This window comes from Equus caballus, chromosome 22 (genome assembly GCF_041296265.1).
Source record: "Equus caballus isolate H_3958 breed thoroughbred chromosome 22, TB-T2T, whole genome shotgun sequence".
NCBI classification, from domain to species: Eukaryota; Metazoa; Chordata; class Mammalia; order Perissodactyla; family Equidae; genus Equus; species Equus caballus.
The window spans coordinates 3,687,556-3,694,427 of NC_091705.1; the positions used below are offsets into that span (position 1 = coordinate 3,687,556).

The 6,872-nt window shown below is 48.3% G+C and overlaps 1 long non-coding RNA gene across 1 annotated transcript; it reads left to right on the forward strand.

Moving 5' to 3' along the window:
- Positions 1–1,251: 1,251 nt before the first annotated feature.
- On the forward strand, positions 1,252–6,512 carry LOC138920115 (uncharacterized). Its single transcript, XR_011430792.1, has 3 exons — positions 1,252–1,360; positions 2,206–2,397; positions 3,911–6,512. It is a non-coding gene; the product is annotated as an uncharacterized lncRNA (long non-coding RNA).
- The last annotated feature ends 360 nt before the right edge of the window (positions 6,513–6,872 follow it).

The window sequence follows — 6,872 nt, forward strand, 5'->3', positions numbered from 1 at the left end:
GCAGTCAGGAAGGTCCTGAGTCTCTGCCATCTTAGTGTTAGGAGAATGCACAGCTCAACTTCCCCTAACGGACCCTGGAGTTCTCACAGCTGTGCATTTCTTCCTGCTGTGTCCTCCCCCTGTTAAACTAACTCCAATTTTATCGTAGTCAGTTTAATTCACCTAATGTTCACTGAGGCTACTACACGTGATACTGATTTGTTTGTGGGGAACAAAAATTAACCAGGCTTAAGAACTTGCTTAAGGTCCAAATAAGAAAAAGTTGGGAGGGAAGAGAAATAACTACAACACAAAGTCAAATGTGGTGACCAATAGTAGAGTGCTAACTAAAATACCATGAGAACACACCGGAAGGAGGTGGTGTGTGTGTGTGCATAGTGTGGTATCTGTGTGCGCAGGTTGTGGTGGTGATGGTGGTGGTGGTGTGCGTGGCAGGCGGTGTGTGTGTGTCTGTGGGGTGGGACCAGGATCACAGAAGGCCTAATGGGGGAGGTAGAGTTGGAAAACTAGGTGGGATTTCTCTGAGAAGGAGGCAGCGGAGAAAGGCTGTGGGGGAGGGTGGCCACTTTGGCAGTGCCCTCAAATCAGCAAGGCCTGCCGGGGGAAGGCCACACCACACAGATGCCGGGGAAGGAGCCGGGGAGTCAGGGAGAAGAGCTGGCTCTGCAGGGTGAAGGCCTTCCGCTGACAGGCAGGAGTGCAGCCTCATCCTAAGGGGAGCATCTGAGAACCTGAGAGAGATACATGCTCCACGCAAGCGAGGGGGCGGAGGGCCACGGGGGAGCACAAGGGATGGAGAAGGTGGAGGAGTGGCACAGTCCTTCCCCAGAGACGCGGAACTGGAATCAGGGCTGCAGGGATGGGAGAGGGCTGGAGGGGCCCTTGGAACTAGGCCCGTCTCCCTAGGGCTTGGCTGTTTGGGGGTCCCGGGGACTTTTTTCACTCAGCCGTGGGCAGGAAGCCCCAAGTCTGGGGGAGCTAGTGCTGCGGCCAGCCCTCTAACAATGGAGGAGGATCTGTGGGAAAGGGCCCAGCCTCCCCGTCTTGGCAGGATGGATCTGGGGCACAATCCACAGTGTTCCTCCTGGGGTCCCTGTGGGCTGAGCCTGGCGGCCCGCAGCAGTCCCAGCTCAGTGGCATACCTTTTATTACTTTTCCTCCTTTTCTGTCTCTCTGTGCTCACGCCCACACTCCAGCTTTCTGGGGTCACCTCTCGAATAGTTATAGGCACGGAGTCCTTGTCTCAGGCTCAGCTCTGAGGAAGCTTCTAATGACCCCTGAACGTAGAACCTGGAAGAGGGGGCGGTAACAGTCAACCTCCCTGCCGGCAGAGCAGCTCGGCCAGCACAGCGCCAGTCGGGTGAGCACCGCTCCTGTCCTCAGTGGCAGAGGCACATGCTACCCAGCGCCTCTGAGGGTCCTGGGTCCCAGCCCCAGCTGGCCACAGAGGAGGGTTCAGACCCAGTCTTCCTAACTCCAGGGTTCAAGCGGCCCAGGCCCTGGGTAAATCAGACCCACCGTCCTGAATGGGCGTGTGAATGGAGTTAGCCATTCCTTCCCTCCTCCGCTCGTTCGTTCACCCGACCTCGTCAACATTTAGGAAGCCTGACATAACTCTCTCCCGCAAGGCCCCTTAGCTTTCAGGGCGCCTTTATCTCTGTGCTGCTCTGTGATTGCCTGTGTACAATTTATGCAGTTGTCAACATCATTTTCTAAATCCCCCGTATATGTTTCTATGATCCTCTCCATTCAAACGGGAAGGTCTTTCTTTACATGTAATTCCTGATAAGTCCTGCATAATTCTCTACCTTGATAAACGTTGAAATAACTATACATCAGTCTGTCTGTACTTTCCTCTCTATTTTCTATACCTCACTCTATGAATGTTTAACTCTCTTTAAACATAATTCATTTTTTTCTAAATTATGACTCTTTAAAAAAAACCTCTTGTCCCTCTTTCTGAAAGTGCCCAGGGAGGAATCTTTCTGTTCACCGGTTCCGCTGAGCAGCGTGTGCGCGTGCCCGACGAGTCCTGTGGGAGGGACTGCGTAGACGCGAGCCGCCCGCTCCAGGCCCTCGGCCTGCCTTCCAGGGGCCTCTCAGCCCGAGGAGTTGCGAGTCTTTCTGCAGCCCCAGGCCCAGGTTTGACGGTGGAAGTGTGAATACGGCCGGAATGGCTGATTTTCGTGGGTGTTTTCGTTCCAGGCACTGCCGGGGTGATGAGCGCGGCCTGCTGCGGGCGGGGCTTCCACGGCTTTAGCGCTGGAAGTGACACGTTCCGGAGCCCTCTGGGTCTGAGGCAAACCGGGACAGCTGTCACCGCGGTCCCCAGCCAACACCCCGTTCACCGGTGCACACGGAGTCCCTGCTCCCGTTCCATCCATAACTGGCCGTCTGGTAAGGGAGCCGAGTCACTGTGCACACACGTCAACGCACCGGCATACCCACTGTTGTGGGCTGAAGGGTTGGATTGTGTCCCTCAAGTTCATGTGTTGGTGTCCTAACGCCCAGGACCTCAGAATGTGATCTTACTCGGAAATGGGTCATTGCAGACGTATTTTGTTAAGGTGAGCTGGGGGCTAATCCAATATGACAACACACTGGGAGAACCCCGTGTTCGCACGGAGGTGGAGAAGGGGCACCCCCTGCAAGCTAAGAAACGCCAAAGATGGCCAGCGAGCGAGCTACAGAAGTCAGGAGGGAGGCGAGGAATCGGTACGCCCCTGCCGCCCCCGGGTCTCAGGCCTCTGGCCTCCAAAGGGTGGGGCGCTAAATTTCTATTGTTTAAGCCCCAGTGTGTGGCTCTTGTTACAGCAGCCCTAGCAAACTAATGTACCCACTTTCGAAAAATCCTTTGGTTTCTCTCTCTCAGAGAGTTAACCCTTTGAAAATTCCCAGAAAAAATGTAAAATCCGAAGAGTCCTGGGAGATGAGAGTAAGACCTTTTCATATGCTTTCAGCTGTAAAATTGCACCCTCCTTGTTAAAGCAAGTAAAACTGTCACAGATCCAACTGCAGCCGTTCTGCGGGAAATCTTTTCCAGGACCTGGAAACACCGACGTAGGGACGGGCTGTGAGCAGGAATGGGGCAGAGGCAGCAGAAGTGAAGCCAGAGGCAGCAGCCTCTCTGCTCCTGACACCCTCTGTCTCCCAAGCAGCTCACAAAGAAAGCACTTTTGCCTGTTCTCCACAGCCCACCAATGTGCGGAGTCAGCTGATCCCAGTTCATGGGTTGACCTTGGGGGAACTGCTCGGCTGGGGGGCGGGCTTGGCCAAGGCACTGTAGAAAGGGCAAAAGGCAAGAAGAAGCAGAGCAAGTGGCCAGAGCACAACTGTGAGGCTCACCCATGGTGTTGTGGTTTGTTTTGTTTGTGTTGCTGTTGAAATTCCAAGAACCTTCAGTTGCAACTGCTAAGCTCACCTGAGGTCCCTTTGCCCTGACCTGACCCCAGGCAGTCACCTGGGCCCCAAAGTTAAGCTGGCTAAAGGTCAGCAGGACTCTCACCTATTCTTCTGTGCCAGGAAAATGCCTTTTCTTTTTTCTTTTCTGGTGTGGGGGGCTGGTTTTCTGGTTTGAGCCTCGCTGACCTTCTCTGCCTTCTCCCTGCTCTGTTTTTTTTTTTTTTCAGAGGAAACAGTTCAGAGCTTTACTGAATTTACCCATGAAGACTCAACCAATAAATTCCTAACTCAAAAGATTAAAGACATTTATGTACAACGTACAAAAAGAAAAGCCTTCCTTACATCAGAGTCCTGGTGTTTGTATAGCTTAACCAAACAGAGAATAATGTTTGAAAGACAGGGACTGACACAGACATTTCTTGTTTTCTAAAACTGGGCTCAATTACTCAAAAACTGTTGCCTGCTTTGTTGTTTTTAAATGCTTTTATCTTTTTCTGATTTATGGCAGTTCCCTGCAGAGAAATGGAGTTCTCCTTACCCACCTGAGGCAGGTGTGCCCCTTTAAGCACAATCCCCAGGAGCTGGGGTGCCTCCGTCCACTGCGCTCACTTGGAGCCGGAAGTGCTCTTCAGCCTTCTTCTCTGTGACTGAGTCAGCGGGTCTATTTCATCATAAATACTCAATTCTACGTGACAACCAAGGACAGAAGGAAAGAAAGGGAAATTTGGTGGAAGATGACCAGGATCTGAGTTCAGAGAAAAGGGAAAGAAGTTAATATTTTAGAATATCCATTTGGGGCCCAGCACGGGGGAGACATCTTCCAATAGTTTTCTTGTGTGGTTCTTGGAAAAATTAAGTGTGACATTGGATACGTTACTGAATCTCTTTTTTAAAAATCATCTGCAAAAGGTCGATGCATTAAAAAGAAACTAGCCGCCTCACATAACATCTTTTTATATTTATTGATTGTGATGTTTTCCATGACTTGCAATTTGACATATTTCTTTGAAATTCCTCCATCCCATCACTTGGAAGATCCTTTGAATTTTGTTGAATTGATACATAAAAGCCTGACTAAATTAAAAAAGAAAAAAGGTGTGATTGGTGAAGCATTGTGGTATGAGGAAGAGAAATGCTGTCTTTTTAGTTTTATCTTTTTAAGAAATCAGCAAATCATCTGTATCATTTTACGTAATTTAAATGCTTTATAAACATGCAAACCGGAAATACAATAAAACATCCTGTAGATAGTAGCATGCAGACTTTGGTTGAGAATCAAGGCAGCAAAGTGCTCTGAAGATGTTGCTTATGATCTGATGCCAAAGAGACTGCCGGGGATGCTGCGGGAATCATAAGGTACGGTGGGTGTCATCTTCTACTCGACAGTGTTCTTTAGCCGTTTTCTAGGTGAGCGTTTTGAAGTGAGACTGCCTCAGGGAAGAAGCTGCTTGGCATTACCAAGTTTGAGGAATGGAATACTTGGTCTTGGCAAAGTTGACCAACTCCAACAGCCACCGTTGACAAGCCTGTGTTTTCAGGTTATGATTATTAACTGCTCTGGAGTTTCTAAGGTCGAGCATCTCTTCTGCATTGGGGGATCTCTCAAGAACCTCTGCTCTTTATCCACATTAGACATAGAAAATGATATGTGGAAACTTTGTCGTACTCCACTAAGCAGCAGCAACAGGCCTAGAAGATGATAGATGGATTGAAAGCACTGGTCCTTTAATAATTTGGGAGTCAGTGGGGGGAGTAAGTGGTGTGATCACTCTAGTCTTTGTAGATGAGCGAACAGATAGGGTGCTGCATCCTGCAGGATGTGACAGTAGCGGGCATGGCGCATCCTGCCAGCCGTCCTCCAGCTCTGGATCACCCAACTCAAGGAATCCAAAGAGATGCAGATAGCATCTAAGAGGCAAATCTTGCCATGGTTTCGTTTCTTCATTAGTTCCTGCAGAGCGGGGCTGGGGGCTGTTTGACTTGCTTTGTGTCTGCTTCTTTGGGTAGCTCTTGTCTGTCTGTGGTGTTAGAGAAATCCTGTGTGAAGAGATGGATCACACAAGAAGCATGTCCTTGGGACTTGACATGTACCTGCCCCTCCCTGATGCAAACACCTAATCTTAGAAGTCCCTTCGTTAAAAGGAGAGGGGGCTGCTTAGGAGAAGTGTTAGTAAGACCAAGCGTTTGCACCACTGTGCAGACTTGGCTGAGCCCATGGACGAGCTTTCAGTCAAGGGACTAAGCTTGGAACTCGGCTGACAGACTGGTGTGGAAACCTTTTCAGGACTCCTCAAAGATGCCTTTAACATCTTGACTCTTGGGGCCAGCCCCGTGGCTGAGTGGTTAAGTTCACATACTCCACCTCAGCAGCCTGGGGTTCACTGGTTCCAATCCTGGGTGCTGACCTACACATGACTCATTATGTCATTCTCTGGTGGCAACCCACATAGGAGTACTAGAATGACTCACAACTAGGGTAACAACTATGTACCTGTGCTTTGGGGACATAGGAGTACTAGAATGACTCACAACTAGGGTAACAACTATGTACCTGTGCTTTGGGGACATAGGAGTACTAGAATGACTCACAACTAGGGTAACAACTATGTACCTGTGCTTTGGGGAGGAAAAAAAAGAAAAGAGGAAGATTGGCAACAGATGTTAGCTCAGGGCCAATCTCCCTCACCAAAAAGCATTAAAAAAAAAAAGATCTTGAGTTTTCTGTGAGTGGAACCGACAAAGACATCTTGGTAGACCAAAGGTTCCACCTTTCGCCATACAGCTAAGTTGGATGAGAACTTAGATATCAGCAGTTCTCGAACTCTAATCTTGGAGACTCTCTACATTCTTAAAAGTTATTAAAGACCCCAAGATCTTTTATTTATGTGGGCCACATCTATTGAAATTGGGAAAATATAAAAATATTTATTGATTGATTAGTCTTGAAATAACAATAATAAACTCATTAAATGTTAACATGAGTAACATATTTTCAGTAAAAATAAATTTTCCTGAACAAAAACACTTAAGGAGAAGAATGGCATTTTTTACATTTTTGCAGACCTCCTTGATGTCTGGCTTAATAAAGACACCTTAATGCTCGTGTCTGCCTCTGCAGTCTGTCGTGTGGTGTTATTTGGGTTGAAGTAAATGAAGAAAAGTTGCTCTTCTACAGATTGTTGTTGGGGAAGGAAGGGGTGTTTCAACAGCCTTTTCAGATAATTGTGGATATTCTTTTCTGATGCTACACCAAAGCCCAATAAATGGTAGTTTCTTAGAGGATAGTTGCCGAAAACCTGTCATATTTTTATGCTTATAAAATGCTTATAAAATTCCCTTGTTAGATAAGGGAGGGTTTATTCCGTTGTGATCCTTCCTAAGGGCAGGGCTAGGCAGCCTGGAGCTGTGAAGATCTCTCTACCACTGCTTGGCTCAGTTTCTCTTTGTACCACACAAAACTTGAACTCTGC